Here is a 19,550-nt window from a genome sequence, read left to right as displayed (position 1 = left end):
AAGGGAACTCCAAATCAGACCACATATTATTTTAAGTACGTGCTATACAGCTGCATGCTTGTTTCATCCGTATAAAATAGTGCCTTTGGCCCAATGCAGATTGGGACTGCACGGAGAGGAGGCACAAACCCTTTAAATATGCTCAAAGTAACAATTAATTTTACTTTCAGGGGTTCGGTGGCACTGGTCCCAATTCTGCAACAGCAGTGTGATCACTGTAGAAATGCAGTTAGTGGGCCAGGATCCTCATTGCAGTGTGGAGAGCCTTGTAATGAAAAGTATTTTTGTGTCTTTAAACCAGGGAGGGGAAATGTGTGCTTTAATGATGGGTGCATATCTTTCAAAGAAAAACTAATTTAAAAAGGAATAAGAAAGGGTAATGGAAATGGTAGGGTCTGAATAACTGGAAAAAGCAGTTTCTCAGTGACAAGAGGAGGACAAGAACACTTTTATGTCTCTCTCTGAAGATATATCATCTTCATGCCCTTGAGCTATAAACAGAGCTCAGTTAATAAAAAGCTTAAAAAAAACAAAAACCCAAACAAACAAAAACCTGAAAGCTGGCTTCACTGAAACAAGAAATTTATTTTACAGAGCTTTGTACTTTAGATATCAAAGATGATATTTTGGCCAACAAAATAGCAGGAAATTCATTTTGAAGAATGAAAAGATATTTACATTGTGGAAACTGAAATCCACCATTTATGAATTTGCAGTGATTCATAATGTCACTTCATTTATTTATATGAGCTTAAAACCAAATATAAAGTGGTTCACCTGTGTAGCAGCTTTATAAGACTTTCAGATGTGAGTTGACATCTGGACTAAGGTTTCACACACCAAAAAATGTTTCTCACACACACCACAGGAGAGGGGTGGGATTTTTTTTGCCTCTGGAATTCACTGTACATCCCAAAAATATGTCCCCCGAGAGGTCCTTAAGGGTCACATTTTTAGAAGACACAGTGTACTGCAGAGGAAAAGAGTGAGCAGCAAAAACCGCCCCTTCCCTGTTATGTGCACGAAACAATTTTTTGGCATGTGCAATGTTAGTCTGGAAGTAAAGTCATGGTATTTTAAATTGTTTAAGTGTGTGTATGAGTGTTTTAAAAAAGTATTAGAGGAAGCAGTGAAACTATCTGAATCTATAGCTCAGATTTTTTCATTTTTAAATGCATTTCTTTTTAATTACGTGGCATACGCTGAACAGACCCTATTTGTGGCCATAGTTCAGTTTAAACTGGAATGCATTCTTACTGAATCTATTAAAGCGCTTCATACATATTGAAGAAGCACAATAAGAAAAAGTTTTGGGTAACACTTTTTCTTTCTGGAAACATTTAACATATAAGGTTTTTAAAAAATAATTCAGGACATTAAAAATATTATCTAGTAGAAGTTTATTGTGACATGGACAATTCATATATGAACTTCAGCAGAGCTGAAATTGTGCCAGGTGTGGTATGTATATAATGATCTTCCTTAGTATATTTCTATAAATTCAAATGCTTCTTTCTTTTTATCAAACCAACTTTTCCTCCTTTATATCTCTACTCAAAAGAAACTATTTCTACACCCTGTCTGGGAAAAACAAAATATAAACTTGGGAATAAGAGCTGGCTTTAGAGCAGGTCTGCTCAACTTTGGCCCTCCTGCAGATGTTGGCCTACAACTCCCATAATCCCTGGCTATTGGCCACTGTTGCTAGGGATTATGGGAGTTGTCCAAAAACAGCTGGGGGCCAAAGTTGAGCAGGCCTGCTTTAGATAAAGGAAGCCTTTGACCTGTCAGTAGTCACCCCCTCTGATTTCTTTATTTTACAGCCTAGGATGCAAATCTTGCACGAAATGTGCAGAGGATGGAGGTTTTTCCTTTGCTCTGTTGTAGCAATGTGCAAGTCATTTCAAAGCAATTCAAATCCTCCACTCCTCCCACTGGAGCATGGAATATCCCAGGGACATACACACTCCACCTACCAAGAGTATGAATAAGTCAAATGGGCGGCTGGTGAAAAAAGTGGATGCCATTAAAATTTTATACGCTTGGTGGGAGTGGGCAGGGGGAAGTAGCTAGCTGGCCTTCTCCATTGTCCTCCATGATGGACCCTCCACTCACCTGCCATTTCACAATGGAATCTGATGTCTTTAGAGGCAAGGGAAGAGGCCTAAGGGAAAGAGAAGGCCAGCCTAGCACACTTCTTCTTCCTTCCCACATGCTCACTTTTCCACATAGCCTCCACACATCCTACCCTTTGCAAACAGAATGCAGGAGTGGCCTTAAGAAAATATGTTGAAAATGATGGATGTAATCCAGACATTAGACATGCTCAAGTCCCATTGCAGACTGTGGGCTTTAAGCACAATGTTAATCATTGAAGAATTGTGTTTTTGCAATGGCGTTTGAGCTCTGGATTTCCATTATCGTCTTTTCGTATGGATTTCCATAAGAAAAATGCTTCACATGTAGATGGCGATTTCTTATGTTATGTACAGAGTATTCCTTCATTCCTTCTAGTGTACATACAGAGTTCTCTATACACATCAGGGCTATTGGATTATGAACAACATTTAGAGAACCTGAAGTGCAATCCTATGCATGCTTACTTGGAAGTAAGTACTACTGTGTTCAATGGGGCTTAATTCCAGGAAAGTATGCGTAGGATTTTAGCCATAGTAGAAAAGTTATTTCAAGCACCGTTTGGTCTCTCGTTTTTAAGGCTGCAATCATATCTGTATTTACTTGGGAGGAAACTGCACTGAATCCAATTGGACTTGCCTCTGAATAAACATGCATAGAAGCAGGCTGTAAATACCATAAATGCTGTTAAAAATAAACTTTAACTATCATTATTTTAAAAACTGAACTGGATAACATCTTTTTTTTAAAAAAACTTATTTTTCACTTCATTGGGTATCTTTTCCTGGCACGGCCACAGGAAAAGCTCAGGTCATGGCCAGGGTATGTTTTTCTCCACAGAACACATTACAAATCATATCTTTTTTTTTAAAGGAAATGTTATTAGACATGTAGTTAATTAAATTGGATTAACTGTGTGGTGACTCTTCACTGTCTGATTCGTTTTGCTGTATCGCTGGTGGTTGAGATAAGCCAGGCTGGTGTAGGAAAAAATTACCATCAGTCAAACCCTCTATCTATTTAACTGGGCAAAGAAGGTCTAGATTATATGAGAAATGATCTGGAAGACATAGGTCTGTTTTCTGGGAAGGGGTTTGTGGTGGGATGGAGAAAAAAAAATGCTTCTGTTGGCTATTGTCTAAGTACTTGATAGTCTGTGTTGCAGGAGTTATGTAATCATTCACCTCAGCCATAGTTAACAGTTTTGTGGTTTTTAAGTTGGGAGAATCTTGAGAACTGGACCTGGGTGGGTTCAGATATCATGCCTGCCAGGAACATGCGCTCTCATAACCCAACATTTTATGAAGAAGTTACGGGCTTACTGCTGTGTTGGCAGCCATGTGAAACCTTCCTATCGCATATTGGGCAGGGTGGGGGCATATTTCACAGCAGCATCTTTCCTGTGGCAGACAGTGAATTATCACAATTGCATTGATCTTTGTTGGGCTCACAAAGAGTCATCTATAAATGCAGGCATTTGCCTACACTGCAGTACAAATGCGGTGGCTTTATTATCATAAAGGAAACAACTTCTATTCTCTTTCAGAGGGAAACAAATATATTATTAGATTGAATTGTACCAGGAGCCATGTTTTTATGTTTTTCTCCATGGTTGCTAGCCTTTTTAGGATAGTTTAGGATTCTTCTTCTCAGCTTGTTTTTCTCAGGGTAGTTATGCACAGTTGTTGGGCCAGCTCACATATTGCCTATTCCAGCTCTAAGGCACAATCTTCATAGGTGATCCAGACAGCAGCCTGGCACAGTTGCTGCTATTATCATACTTCTGTACAGGAGCCAGAAAGGTCTTGTCACAACATCCTTCTGTGCCACACAATTCATATCATTTGACTTATGGAATTTACAGCCCCTCCTTCTACCTCCTGATCTATCACAGAAGCAGGACAAGATGTTTACAGTCTAGGAAATAGTAGGTTTTCCCAAGAAAAAAGGCTGTGGCCTGTAGGCCATGCGAGACCTTCTCACTTGCATGAAGTTTGCATATATTTTCCATAGTGCATTGATTTGGGATGCAATCCTGCTCTCCATTTGTGGAGGAGGACAGGAGATGGGGAATCCATGAGCAGGCAAGTAAGGGGTTAGGAAGAATGGAAAATGTTGGGATGGCCTCCTCCGTCCTTCCCACCCCCTGCCTTAATTTTCCACTACAATAGCTGCCTCTGTTGCTAAGCAACTGGTGAAGAGAGAGGGCCAGGAGGAAGGAGCAGGCCACTCCAGCATGTTTCCTCCTTTTCCTTACTTCTGTTCAGCTTGCTGGGTGCCTAGCTTCACAACTCCCACTCCTCTCAGGGCGCTTACTCCTTATGCTCCTGGAGTGGAGCCTGGGCACTGTGTGCCATATGGGCAAAGTGGAAGGACTATGTGCCTGGTGCACCAGGAACCCTTGAGCCCATTCTACCCTGTACACAGAAAATAGAATTGCATCAACAAAGAATATATTCCAAGCTATAGTCGACATTTTCTGTGTGAGATAATTAGTATAGAAGAATTTTATAAAGTTTTAAGATATTTTTAGAAAAGAGGTGGAAGAGAATATCAGGTTTTCTAAACAACTGGTGTTTGGCATTTTAAAAATTAAAATGCCAATGAGCTCTTTCTCATGATCCCATGAGCAGGCTTGAAGATGGGCTTACCTTCCCCACAGATGATCCAGAAGAGTTGCTGTGTGTGCGGATCACGCACCCAGATGAGCTGCTGCTGCCCCAGGCAGCGTGGAGGTTCAGGGGCTTGGACACATTGGCTCAGACCCCGGAAATCCCACAATGCACTGTGCAAGTGTGCGGTGCATTGTGGAAATCCCCCCAGTCACTCAGGGGTGTAGCAAGGTTGGAGTGGGCCCAGAGACAAGATTTTAAAATGGGCCCCTCGCTGATATACACAAACACACTTCACAATATATAGTGCACTCACACTCACATCCCCATTATGAATACGGTGAATATCTAGTTCACATTGAATCTAGTTTTTTTTTACTCTCTGCTACTGCTGATCTCCAAGAGACTCAACATAATTCATAGGGGGTACAACACAGGCGGGTAGGGAGTCATGTGACATGCCTCTGGGGGCCCTCTCAAGGCAGTGGGGCCCCAAGACGACTGTCTCCCCTTGCCTAATGTTAGTTACACCCCTGCAGTCACTGTTGACACACAAGCTGTTATCCCAAGTTAAGGGTGTGCTTGCGGCCTCAACCTTGACTAACCAGCAGGATTCCTAGCTGGGTTTGCCGCCAAGTTGCCACCAGAAGCCACATGGCTCTCAATGGTTCTCACAGGCAGCCAAGCCTGGTCTGGCTGCTCGTGAGAACAGCCTCAGTGTATGGTGAAATTGACAATGTGGTTCCATCTTATAGTGTGACTTAGTTCATCTTATTCTGCTGTGAATGTAATCCTTTTTTTGGAAGCCTATCTGGAAAAATTGAACCTACTGTAGTACATCAGCTGTTTATAATCAAAGAAACATATGTTTTAAAAGGCTACAGGGCCTTTATAAACTATGTGTGCAAATTACCTTTGGAATTGGTTTATTACATACAGTTGTTGAGGCCATTGCTTTGAGTAACTGTAGTGAAGCACTGTTATGCATTAATTACAACCTTCTATACATTTAGCTTTGCTTAGACCAGCTAATCAGAGGTGCGTGTAAATTACACATTGAATGAGGCTGCATTGTTTCTCTAGGGGATATTGCTTCTAAAAATAGAAAGGACATTGTTAGAAATAATAGAATAATACTGTTTTGGTTGCTGTGACATTTTTCTTCTTCTGCCAATGCCCCACCACAGACAAATACAAAATACATTAAATACTTTCCTGAAGTTGGCAATGAGCTGAACTATTGATCCATGGTCTTATCTCATTAGGCAGTATTCTGTTCATTTATTAATATTCTTAGCATATTAATTTGCAGGGAGAATACCACTTCCTATTGTATTTATTTGTTTTGCTTCCATTCATATGTAATCAAATAGGAGCATTACTGATTTGACTGCTGTAATCTTGGGACATAGATGCATATTGATTATGCATATTGATATATTAAAGATAATTAAATATTATATGTACAAATGTGTGTGCCTGCAGTGACTCTTTTGGGATGTGGAGGAGGCAGTGGATCTGCTCTGTGCATGGAGACTCCTTGCCCTCCTCCCTTGTACACATACTCATAAGAACAGCCCTGGTGGATCAGGCCCAAGTCCTATCTAGTCCAGCAACCTGTTCCCCACAGTGGCCTACCAGATGCCTCTGAGAAGCCCACAGCAAGAGGTGAGGGCATGCCCTCTCTGTTGCTGTTGCTGCCCTGCAACTGGTATTTAGAAGCATCTTGTCTCTGAGACTGGTGGCCTATAGCCACCAGACTAGTAGCCATTGTTAGACCTGTCCTCCATGAACTTGTCTAAGCCTCTTTTAAAGCCATTCAAGCTACTGGCCATCACCACATCCTGTGGCAGAGAATTCTGCCACATGATCTAATCTAATAATCTAATAAAATAGATTAATTATATGCTTCGTCAGAGGCATTCTAACCCCCGGACCTTGGGGACCCGACCCATGGCCTCCAAGGTCTGGGGGGCCTCCAAATGGCCGGGGGAGCCTCCTCCTGCAGCCGCCCCACCGAACATTCCTTTAAAAACAATTCCAGCTGCCCGGGGGGTGAGCCCAGCAGTCCTTCTCCCCCCACTCACCCCCGGCGGTGGCAGCAGTGACCAGAGCAATGCTGCACCTGATATTCTGCCCAGCATATCTGAGTAACTGTGAGGCACACCTGCACAGAAAGATCGTTGCAAGCCCGTGAGATCACAGTAGGTTTGGGGGGGGCTGGCATTGGGGGGCTCCCGCCAGGGGCATTCCAGGCCCCTAAATGACATAGGTGTGCCCCTGCACTTTGTTAAAACTTACTTCCTTTTGTTGGTTCTAAATTTCCTGCCCTTCAGTTTCATGGGAGGACCCCTGATTCTAGTGCTGTGAGAGAGGGAGAAAAATTTCTCTCTACTTACTCTCTCTGCTCCATGCATAATTTTATACACCTTGATCCTGTCTCCCCGCAGTTGTCTCTTTTCCAGACTAAGAGCCCTAGATGCTGTCGCCTTGCCTCATAAGGAAGGTGCTCCAGGCTCCTAATCATCTGAGTTCCCCTCTTCTGCACCTTTCCCGGTTCTTCAGTGTTCTTAAGATACATGACCAGAACTACATGCAGTACTTCAAATGTGGCCACACCATCAATTTGTATAAGGCCATTATAATATTAGCATTTCCCCCCCAATACCCTAGAGAATGGGAAGGTGTGCCCCATCAGAAATCCAGCTGCCATCATTTATATAAATGGAGACAACTTTCCCAAAAGGAGCTGGTATGGGCATTAAGCCTATATTTTGCACATTTTGTGTAGGATTTGAAAAGGAACTGTCACCCTGAACCTAAGTGCACTACATGGAAGGTATTAACTCCCCCCCCCTTTTTATTTTTCTTTCCTTTTTCTTCTCTATTTAATTTTTGTCTTCTCATTTGAAGCTTGTTTTCTTTCCCTAAGACCTTTTTCTGCAGTTTCTTAGCCTTGTATTCTCTCTCCCTCTCCGTCACTTTTTCTCCCCAGCAGGCACATTCCACATGATGTATTGCTGGTGGATTCAAACCTTGTTTATATAAAAGCACTTCATAGTCTTGCCAGACAGCTGTGCTGGCAGGTCACTTTGAGAGACCATTCATGTGTATTGCAACTGAAACCCTGGAGCCTGATGGCACTCTTGCCATCTGGAACAAACTTGAAATTAAATAATTGCATGTGCTTCTTGAAAGGTGGTAGAATTTGCTTTTAGCTGTACCTTCACTGCTCCAGTTACCAAGTTTCCAAAAAGAAAGAAAGAAATACTAGAACTTCCAGCTTTGCAAACATTTGGAAACAAAGACCTAACTCTCCAACTGCTTACGTGGCAGCGTATTCTTGAGTTGCAATGTAGATTTATTTACTCAAGGCCAGAAGAAAAGAGCTGAGCAAGGGCTTCTCTAAGGGGCATTGTATTTAATATCAAAAACATAAGCTAAATCTGGCTTATTTACGTAAATGCTACAGTATGTCATATAAATGAAAGTTAGCATTTCATATTTTAGAGTTGGTCTCTTAGCTGTATCATATGGTGTTTTAAAGTAAAGCCTTCAAAAAATTCCACCCCTCAGCAGGATCACTCTTAGGCTAACAGCAGCTAATATTGTGCAAAGATCAAATGGTTTGATTCAGGGGTGTGTGTGTGTGTGTGTGTGTGTGTGTGTGTGTGTGTGTGTGTGTGTGTGTTTAAAACCTTGTACATGGAGACTGTATAAAACCAAGCTGAAAGGGTTTTGTGCTACATCTACAAATGACTAAAAGTGGCACTATCACTTAATTAGTGCTGTAACCTTAAAAAAAAGTATATAAATCCAATCCTTCTGTTAACAAAGCTAGTTTAGCATTTCCCCCTGTTCTGATGCACAGTATTTTTTTTCTTTCATTTTAGAAGAATGTCTTACTGAGCAGCATTTGTCCTGTGGGATGTATTCAGTCCACCAAGACCTTGCCTCAGAAATGTTTTGTTCTCTTTTCCAGCAGAACCACTGGTTCTGTGTGGGTCAAAGCATGCTTGCTGTGTGGGTCAAAGCAAAGACCTTCATGATCAGAATGTGGACCAGGAACCATAGGTTGCCTAACCCTGGAGAAATATGTTGGGTGAATTAACAATGAAATATTCAACATCCCACAGTTGTAAAGAGTGAAATGGATAATCTAATCTTGCCCATGCCCTGACACAAGGGAAGCCCAGGCTGGGTTAGGCTGCTCGTGTGCAGTGCCAGGATCCGCGTGGATCCCAGCGCTGCCCGCCTGCCTGAAATAGCTTTCTATCCACGCATTTTACCAAGGTTAAGGATGCTAGTGTGCCATTAATCCGGGCGCTGAGGTTGTGTGGATGCTCAGGCTGCACAGAGACAGGCACCTAGAGTGCCCATCTCATGGGGGTATTCTCCAGTGCCTCATGCTCATTGTGCAGTGCATTGTGGGATACATGTAGGCTGGGACGCATCATCCCAGCCTCCATATATCCACGCTGCATGCAGCAGTGCAGATCATCTGGGTCCGTGCTCCTGTAGCTACCTAATGGTGCAGCAGGGAAATGCTGGACTAACAAGCAGAAGGTTGCCAGTTTGAATCCCCAATGGTACTATACTGGGCAGCAGCAATATAGGCAGGTGCTGAAAGGCATCATCTCATACTGCATGGGAGGAGGCAATGGTAAACCCCTCCTGTATTCTACCAAAGACAACCACAGGGCTCTGTGGTCACCAGGAGTCGAAATTGACTTGACGGCACACTTTACCTTTACCTTACCTTATCATATAACTTAAACATCTGTAAGAACACTGTCAATTCTTTATTTTCTTCTGAAAATTGGAGGAGGGCGCGCATGTGTGTGTATTTCACCCCTCTAGACAACAACATTTCTTCAGCCTACCAATGTACAAATGTACAGGAAAATAACATGATGTCCACATGTGTATCCCCCCGCGTCAGTTACCAAGCAAATCTACCTGATAACTGCAGAGAGGTAAAGAGAAAACAAAAAATGCTTTGTGCTGCTTGGAAAGGCTCCCTTTTAAAGACACTTGCCTGTCTTTGGGCAAACAATTGTGTCAGGCTCAGTTCTACATCTGCATATGGGAATAATGTCATGATTTACATCTCAAACATTGTGAGGCAACACATGGGTAACATTGGACAAGCAGACTTGGCAAATAGGAAGGCGGTTCCCACAATTAGTGGGAACCGCCTCGGCAAGTTTAGCAGGGAGAGCGGGCTTAGCCCGCTCTTTGCGCAGATGACCCAGCAGTCTGCTCCAGGTGGCCGAACTAGCTGCCCACACGACTGCCAGCTCCATCACAGAGCCAGTGGGGGCTTGGGAGTTTGGGGGCCGCGCAGCCCCCGGAAGCTCCAGCATGCCCTGCGCAAGCACACAGGGCATGCTGGAGAGACCTCTGAGCCAGGAGGCTGCTTTTAAGCCTCCAGGTCGGGGGTATACTTGTGAGTTGCCACGGAGCCACACCACGGCAACACACAATTTTAAAAATCGGGTTTGCGGAGTGCTCGCTCCACAAACCTGGTTTAAGGGCAGTGGTAGTTTAGCAGATTACCCGCTTAAGAACCACTGGGCTCACAGCCAAGCGTGGCGGTTCTCACGATGGGAGAAAATCAGGCTAGCCTCCGCTAGCCCGATTTTCTCCCATCGTGTGAATAGCCTCAGGGTCTGTTGTTGAAATAGTAGGGAATATGATAGATCCAGTGCAATTAGGTTTGCCTTTGGGAGGCCTTGATTCAAGTTCCAACTGTCTTAAAGCCTCAGTCCTCCATCTTCCAAATATTAGCAATTTCAAGAGTGTTGTAAGGACAAAAATGGAAGAGTTTGGAGGTGTCTAGAGCAATGCAGAAGGTAATCAGTAGCCTCTGGCAGGATCTCTCTGTGCCTTTCCTGGTGTGTTTTACCCTGAAATGTTCCATGTACACTGATGGTGCTAAATAAATAATCCTGTTCAGATTATATAAACTAAGGTCCAGTCTCTGACTGAAAATTTGCAAACCTACTGAAGATTGGTATCATTACTTCTTTCTATGGTTTCACTATAAATGATACTTTGGGGAGCAGTTTGATAATCTGTATAGAAATGAACAAACAAACATTCAACATATATTTGTGTGTATTTTAAAAGCATATACATAGCTAGGAATAGTGAGAGACCTTTGGGAAGATGAGATAGGTAGACCAGGCCTGAGTGGGATGGGTGGTGTGCAAAGCTCTGCAGCCTTGGGAAGGCACTAGTGGCCATTAATCCTGGTTGATTTATTTATTATTAATTATTTAAAATATTTATGCCCCGCCCCTCCAGTGCAATACTGCTCGTGGCAGCTTACAACCATAAGATAGACACAGATAAAAGTAATAAAATTACATTTTTAAAAAAAAAAAAAGTCAGATTAAAAACAATTAGGTTCAAATTAAAACTGAAAATTTTAAAAAATCTAAAGAACCTACCAGATATAACAAAATAATAATGATATTAAAAAGCCTCCTTAAAGTGTTTTAAGATTTTTTTAAAAAAAACACTGAGGGAGGGAGCATGGTGAAGCTCTTCAGGGAGGGCATTCCAAAGCCGAGGGGCCACAACCAAAAAGTTCTGTCTCTATTCACCACCAACTGGATCTCTGTTAGTGGCGGGGTCATGAGCAGGGCTTGAGATGATGATCGGAGGGTCCTGGCAGATGCATATGGGCGAATGTGGTCCGACAGGTACCCTGGCCTCAAGCCGCGTAGGACTTTAAAGGTTCAGCACCTTGAATCTAGCCCAGAAGCGGACCGGTAGCCAATGAAGCCGACGCAGGATTAGTGTAATACTCGTGAAGCGACTCGCACCCATGAGCATCCTTGCAGCAGCATTCTGAACCAGCTGAAGCTTCTGAACAGCTTCAAATATTTTGCTTTAGTAGAACCAAATAAATTGGCTCTATGTTATTAGAGGTATGGTGATTAAGGATGTGTAGAACGTTTCGACATCAAAATGTTTTGACTCAAAATGGATCGAGCTCAAAATAGAACACCCTTTAAATAAAGAGCCTATTTCAAGCTCAGAGCAGAACAACCCTGTTTCAATAGAAACATTTCAAGCACCATTTTGGAGGCCTGTTTTCCCCTTGCTGATTGGTTTTCTGGCACTGGCTTCCAATTGGCTTGTGATTCCCTTGCTTCTTGGCTTGTTATCATGCAGATCAAGTGTTCTCATAGGCAACTGTGTCCCCATTGGTGAGGGAGAGGGAGGGGGAACACAAAAGGAGGGAATTTCAAAATGTATTCAAAGAGATTGGGAGCACTGTTTCCTCTTACAGGGAATTCCAGATGTTGTTGACTGCAACTTCCATAATATCCAGACAAAGGCCATCACATCTGGGGATGCTGGGAGTTGTAGTCAATAACGTCTGGAATTCCCTGTTAGAGGGAATGATGATTGGGAAACATAGAGAGCCCTTATAGTGTGCCTCTCTTGAAGACGATACATAAGGAGAGGAGGAAGGAAGGTTTGCTTTTGAGCTATCTTTTCTCAGAACTGAGTGTAATATTTTGTGCTATTGCTGCTATAACTATCTGGTTTTGCTGGATCTCGAGTTCTACAAAGGAAGAACTTGAGTGCCTTTCTTCCTTGAGTTGTGGTTTGTTTTGTTTGTGAGATAGTGTTGTGGCGAGAAATGGACAGTGGCAGCTGTCTGTGTGTGTGTGTGTGTGTGTGTGTGTGTGTGTGTGTAGCTATAGATAGATATATTATTTATTTCATAATGATTGCTGTGATTTGCTCTGTGTCTGGTCTTGAGACTAACTTGTGCCGAAGTTGCTCTAGTTGAGTTTATGGCTATGCTTGCTGCTAAGGGTCCTGCTGTGGTAGCTGTTGCAATGCTAGGAAGTCAGGGGTCATAACTGTGTGAGAGAGATCAGTTTGTGCTAATTATGTTACTGCAGTGCAGGCACTATGGCTGACAGTGGATTCTGGTTCAGTGGTTCTTTTTTGCCTTTTTTGGATGTGTTTAAAATGTGTGTTCTGTGTTGAGAGGGACAAGTTTCCTTATACTGTGTGCTTCTGCAGTTTTTTTTTAGGCAGGGTTGCAAAATGCATTGCAAATTGCAATGCAAAACTTGTGTGTGCATTTTGTGAGTGCAGCTTATTCCAGCCATAGGGAACAGTGGGGAAACTTGAAACACCCATTGTTCCCCATTGGTAGTTCCTGGGGACACCAAAGAGGGTTGGGTGCAGTGTTCCCTCTAAGGCGTACGCATGTGCGTGCGCTTACAAGTGTTTTGATGTCCATGTATAGTTTACAAGTGTTTTTATCCATGTATAGTTTTTTTTAATTTTGTATATTATATATTTTTATATCGGATTGGTTTTATATTTTTAGCTAAATACTTTTAATTCATTTTTATTATGTGTTTTAACTTTTGTAAACCACCTTGGGGTTGTTTTTAACAAAAAGCAGTATATAAATCTAGCAATAAAATAATAAATAAATAAATAAATGTCTTCTCAGTTAATTTTAAATCCCACTCAGGTTGAATCAGGAAGGCCCCATTCTGAATGCATGTGCGCGCACACTTCCTTGATACTGCCACTCAGAACAAAATTCATTCCGCACACAGATGAAAAAAATTAGAGAGAACACTGGCTGGATAGCATGATGGGTGCTACCTACTATCCACAAAAGAAATGGGCAAGCAGGCAATTCTAAACACATTTTTAACTTTTCCTCAGAACGGTTTCAGAAAGTGTGGCAGCCATGAGTGCCAGCATTGCATGAAAGCATGGTGAGGGAGCGCCACTGCTACAGGAAGTGGTGGTGAGCAGCAGGGATGTGTTTCAAATCACAATTTGTGAACATCCCTAGTGCTCAGCATCCTATTCACAATAGACGTCCTTGGTGGTCTTGATGGGCAAAATGTCAAGCCTCTGTGTGCTTCATTTGTAGACCAGAGACATGTGTCTTATCTTGCTAGTATTGTAGAGGATAATTTCATTAAAGTATTGTAGTGACATTCATAAACACTGGACTGAAATAACGGAGACTATATACATGCCCTGCAGACATGTTCTTATGACTTCGCTAAACATTGTATTTAAGTTGGGAAGTCTGCCATTTTTGGCCTTGAGAGTATAACTGGCAGAACATTTGCCTTATCGGGGATGTTCATTCTTTGCCAAAGAAATTACAGATACTTCAGCTAGGAAATTCCAAGTTCTGCACCATAGTATATTGTATAAATTAACTCAACTGTGCACAGATTCTCAACTGAATTCTGGCTGAACAAGTTCCACCAGCATATTGCGTAAATTTTTCTAATTTCAGGTATGTGTGTGGGCGGGTGGGGGGAGGGAGTAGTGTAGATGTTGCAGGCCAAAGAATTAAACTAACCATGATTTATCAAGTCATGGGGACTTGAGCTGAGTGGTGAGCATGCATAAGCCAATTACAGCACAGGACAGATTTTCTTGAGTCTAATGCATTATTAGTTCTTTAAAAATTGGTTAATGGGAGGTCCACTTAATGTTGTTTTAACAGATCAATTAGGGGCGTAGCTAGGGGAGAGGGGGGCTGTGTTTGCCCCTCTCTCTAGTGGCCCCTTGGAGTGCAGGAAATAGGGAGGGGTGTTGCTGGTGGGCCCTCAGGAGCTGGGGGCCCCATGTTTTTTGAACCCATCCACTCCATTATAGCTACACCCCTGAGATCAGTAATGATCAGGTGAGGCCTTTAGGACCCTGTGCACTGCCACGGATGGGAGCCTGCTGGGCCCTTGAGGCTTCCCTTCAGCTTGTGCTCCTCCTAGCCTGGTGGGACACTCACCACCACCCTAACACATTTTGCATTACCCATTTTGCATTATTTTCCACCCTAACCCATTTTGCATTGAAGACAGGGTGGTGGAGAGGGCACAAGATCCAGACTACAGACATTCCTTTGCACGTGTGGTATATCTGGATTATGAGAATCCAGCCGGGGAATGGTTTTCTACTTTTAATAGGACTCACTCCTCAAGGACTCACTCCTCAAGGACTTTAATAGGACTCACTAGTGATTGGAAATGCCACAAAGGCATTTTCATAAGGAACATTGACATAAAAGTGGGCAACTACAGCACTAAACAGAAGTGCTCACAATAATAACATGGTTGCTGTGAAGCCTAAAAGTTAGGGTCATATCAATTAAGAAGCCTAAAATTCCTTATTTAGGAAGGAGGAAAAGAATGAAACAAATGATTTTGGGAACATAATCAACCAGTCATAACTTAAAACTGATGAAAATTTTCTCATTTTCCTGCATGAAACAGCTAACCCATGCATGTGCATAACACAGGGCAGTGGGTGGAGGGCACGGCAGTAGCACAGCCACACCTCCTGATCTCTACCCATTGATGTGTAGGTGAGAAGTGAGAACCCATTCTATACAGAAACCCCCTTTTTTGCTTTAACTCCAGTGCATGAGCCCACTCTCCTTTCTGGCTATACACATACTAATGGAGCCAAATGTGAGTATAGGGCTACTGACTGTGCAGTGCAGACATGGTTTTCATAGCATTAGTTGGAATCCATTAACCATTTGTTCATTAGACCACAAGAAACAATGTAAGGCTTTATTTGAGAGAGTCATCAATAATCATAGATTATGTTCCAATCTGAACATCCTTGTAGAGTTGGCTTCTAACACTGTCAAAATCTGATATGGATTTTGCAATGTAGGCAAAGTTCACTTGGCATAATAGGAGTTATTTTCATTTGTGACGTGACAAGTTTTGGATCTCTGGCTGGGATCCAGAAACGCTTGTGTGCATGTGTAAGATGTTTCTGATTTTTGCTTCAGCTGAGAGCTGCCCCACTGAATGTTACTCTGGAAGTTTCACAGCTTTTAGAGAGAATGTTCAAGAATGCTGAGAACTACTACTGGAAGGGGGGACTGAAAAGTGCCCGTGTTAGGGTTGCCATATGTCCAGGATTGTCCTGGACAGTCTGAGAACTGGACGTCCTGTCCAGAATGTAAGAAACATGTCCAAGACACAAAATGTCCAGGAATCTGAACAGGAAGATTTCTTTAATCAATTTTATCATTTTTAGCCTTCTTTCCAGTAGGCTTATGAAATCACCCAGCATTCTGTGTGTGTGTGTCCGTCCATGTATGTCCACCCCACCATCAATTTCACAACACTTGGACCAATATGAACCAAATCAGGTACAATTATAGGGACACATGGGGACATCTAAACGGTGTCATTTTTGATGACATCATCCACCCCAATCCAAGATGGCAGATGTGTAAACTTTTCAGGCACAAGTGGGCTAACTTGTGAACCGCCTAACCGATGTGAACCAAATTTGCTACAGCTGTAGGGACACATAGGGATGCCCAAATGGTCTAGTTTGTGATGATGTCATCCATCCCAACCCAAGATAGTGGACATGCAAACTTTTGAGGCGCAAGTGCACTAACTTGAGGACTGTCTAACCGATTTGAACCAAATTTGGTACAGTTGTAGTAAGTGACACACAGGGACACCTCAATGGTGTAGTTTGTAATGATGTCATCCTCCTCAATCCAAGATGGAGACTCATGAACATTTGAGGTGCAAGAGAGCTAACTTGTGGACCTCGATTTGAACCAAATTTGGTCTAGTTGTAGAGACAGTGAAAGGAAAGTAGGCTGATTAGTTCTTTCTATAACAACTTGTTCTGCTCCTTTTCTCCAAGCTTTGTTCTACATGGTGTCAAAGTTTAAAAGCCCCATATCCTTACCCGTTCTCTGGCACCAGTGCTGTTGACTGGCTAGGTTGGCTCTCTCTATATGACTCGGTAAACTCCTTCTCCTCATTTAAAAATGGTTATTTTATAAACTGTTATTAAACAAAGTAAAGACTTAATGCAGGTTTCTTTCCTTTTGTCACCTGCACTTGTGTTACTGTCAGTGGGCCACACACTGTACAGCAAGCTGCCAATTTGAGAGAGAGGTGCACTTGCTGCTTCCAAACTACTCTACACTCCATCCACCCTGTTTGTCAAGGTGGGACTGCGCCATGGCTATTAAGGAGTCACACATCAACACTACTCCCATCCTTCCCAGTGGGAGTATCACACATCATCAGAAGTGTGATGATGCACTTTTTATCAGCCACGGAGCAGCCCAGCTGTTGAAAGCAGTTCTGGTGGGCTGCAGAGTGCCTCAGAAGCAGTGAGCCCACCTCTCCCTTGGATCAGCAGCTCCCTGCACAGTAAAGGAGCCATTATATTTATTTCACATATTTGCTTGTTTATTGAGGTGAATTAATAAGAATAAGAATTAATACACTTTATTTACTAGCTGCCTCATAACAAATTGTTCTCTGGTCGGCTCACAACATAGGATTAAAATATACAATAAAAACACATAACACATTAAATCATAACAGACAAAAATGATAAAATACAAAATATAATACAAAGCCGCATAAAAACTCATTTTAAAATTAGTTAAAAATCTGATCAAATCTGAAAACCAGAATTTAAAAGGTCTGGGTGAATAAAAAGGTCTTTACCAGATGTCTAAAAGAAAAAAGTGACAAAGCCAGGCCAATTTCACCAGGGAGGATATTCCATAAATGGGGTGCAACCATCAAAAAGTCACTCTCCCTGGTAGCCACCTGCCTCACCTCATCTGGCAGGGGTACCCAGAGGAGGGCCTCTGAAGAAGATTTTAAGGTTTGAGTAGGGACATATGGGGCAAGGCGCTCTCTCAGGTAACCTGGTCCCAAGCCATTTAGGGCTTTAAAGGTTATAACCAGCACTTTGAATTGGGCGCAGAAATGGGCTGGGAGCCAGTGCAGGAGTTAGGAGCAAATGCTCCTAATCCTCTCCTGTGCAAAGAATGCTATGGGGGAAATGTGCAAAACAGCCACCAAGCCCCATTGTCAAGTACTCTTTCCAATCCTGGTTTTAAAAAAAGGGGGGGGTTTAAAATGTGTGCCCCCTCCTTTTGATGGTTGGCAGCTGCCAAATGTGGCAACTGTCCAATGTGCATGTGGAATCTCACACTTGGTGCTTTTAGTCCCAACGTACATCTCCAGAAGTTAAAAAGAAAAGTGGGCAGGAGCCCTTCAACTTTGAGGCAGCTAACCCTGGAGGATGAAGATGAAGATGATGAAGAAGAAATCAAAATAATTAAATTTGGAACCCTTTGAAAGATTTGCACATTGCTGGAAAGAGAGTTACCACATATTCTGTAAATGAATAGCTTATGGCAAATCTTGATAATACTGTGAAAACTTACTTACTACCTGTGAAAACTTACTTACTACCTGGAGCAAGACAGGGCCTCTCTGTTAATCAAGCAGGCATCAGAATTATTTTCACCTCAGGAAAATCCAGATTTCAGATAATTTAAGCTGCCCCTGGGTCTTCTTAAGGACTTGGTCTTTTTGTACCATGTGTTTACAAGAATAAATACTGTCAACAGAGCTATATTTCTTCATAAGTCTGAATATGCCAAGCAATAAATACTGACCTAGTTTCTGAGAGAGCAATATTTCAGTGATCTCAGTGCATTCTGGCTTCTTATCGCAATGCAATTGTTCACATCTAAGAAGCCTTAAATATAGTAGGCCTTTTTGTGTACTTTCAAAAACTAGAATAAAAGTGACACAACCAAATAATGTCATTTTAACCTGTTGTGTTTCTCATCTCATATAGTAATACTAACTGAAATTAGAGTTGGTGGGATGGGAAAGAAACAGTACCTTCAGGGCTCCTTCACAAGTCACAGATGTAAGCCTATGCTTTGTCCTCTTTGTGCATGCTAAAAATGTAATGTTAGTGTTCAAAAACAGCTATATATGTTCACAGTCAATAGGAAGTGCCCACTTGGCTACAGCTTCTATATGTTTTCTGTATAAGAAAATGTGTTTTCCTAGTGGAAATCAGCCCTCAGTTATGGTTTGAAATACTGAGCCTTTTCTCACGATTTGAGAAGGGCCAGAAGAGGCAAGGGGAGGAAGTCTCGAAAATCTTACTTCCCCCACAAACAATCCTCTCGTTGTTGCTGGCGGGCGGATCACCCGCCCAGGCAGTTGCTGGTTTCTGCTGGCAGCAGAGAGGTTTGGGAGCCAGGAGGCCCCTGGAACTGGCATAATGCACTGTGTGAGTGTGCAGAGCATTATGGGGAGTTGCTTGATGCCGGCCAGGAGGCTGCTGGTGTGCCCTTAACCCAGGCGTACCGCCTCCGGGAGCTGCGAAGCTCCTGGTGATTCTCACACGCAGGCAAAACTGGGCTGGGCTTCCCTAGATTGTTTTTGCCTGTGCGTGAGAACAGTCTCACTATAGGAACATAGGTAGCTGCCATATACTGAACCGGGTCTCACGATCAGTGAGACCCGGTTTTGGAGGGTGCACGGGGAGAGCGGGCTAAGCCTCCTCTCCCTGCACACGAGCAGGGAGGGAGCCCTGGGCGGCCAGAACGGCTACCCACACGATTGCCAGCTCTGTGATGGAGCCGGTGGGGGCTGGGGGGAGTGGGGGCCAATAGGCCCCTGGAAGGTCCAGCATGCCCTGCGCGAGTGCGCAGGACATGCTGGTGAGACCTCCGGAGCCGGGAGGTGGCTTTTCGCCTCCCCTCTGGGGGTCTCCTCATGAGGAGCTGCGCCGTGGCTATTCACGATTTTAAAAAACAGGTCTGCGGAGCGCTCACTCTGCAAACCTGGTTTTAGGGGAGGGGTACTTGAGCGGGTTACCCGCTCTAGAACCACCGGGCTCGCAGCCGAGCCCAGTAGTTCACACGATTGCAGAAAATCGGGCTAGCGGAGGTTAGCCCGATTTTCTGCCATCTTG

General features: G+C 43.1%; 1 protein-coding gene and 1 long non-coding RNA gene across 10 annotated transcripts in view; one reads left to right on the top strand and one right to left on the bottom strand.

The window, feature by feature from the left end:
* The window catches only part of LOC128338486 (uncharacterized), a 52,445-nt gene extending 47,550 nt beyond the window's left edge, over window positions 1-4,895 (bottom strand). The window contains exon 1 of the long non-coding RNA XR_008312640.1: window positions 4,788-4,895. This is a non-coding gene — a long non-coding RNA (uncharacterized LOC128338486). The remainder of the gene's footprint in view (window positions 1-4,787) is intronic.
* The window catches only part of KCNQ1 (potassium voltage-gated channel subfamily Q member 1), a 498,864-nt gene that overhangs the window by 212,656 nt on the left and 266,658 nt on the right, over window positions 1-19,550 (top strand). The gene's annotated exons all lie outside the window — the stretch shown is intronic.

Source organism: Hemicordylus capensis, chromosome 1, assembly GCF_027244095.1.
Source record: "Hemicordylus capensis ecotype Gifberg chromosome 1, rHemCap1.1.pri, whole genome shotgun sequence".
NCBI lineage: Eukaryota > Metazoa > Chordata > Lepidosauria > Squamata > Cordylidae > Hemicordylus > Hemicordylus capensis.
Note: the sequence above shows the minus strand (reverse complement) of the source record. Positions and strands in the feature narration are given on the sequence as shown.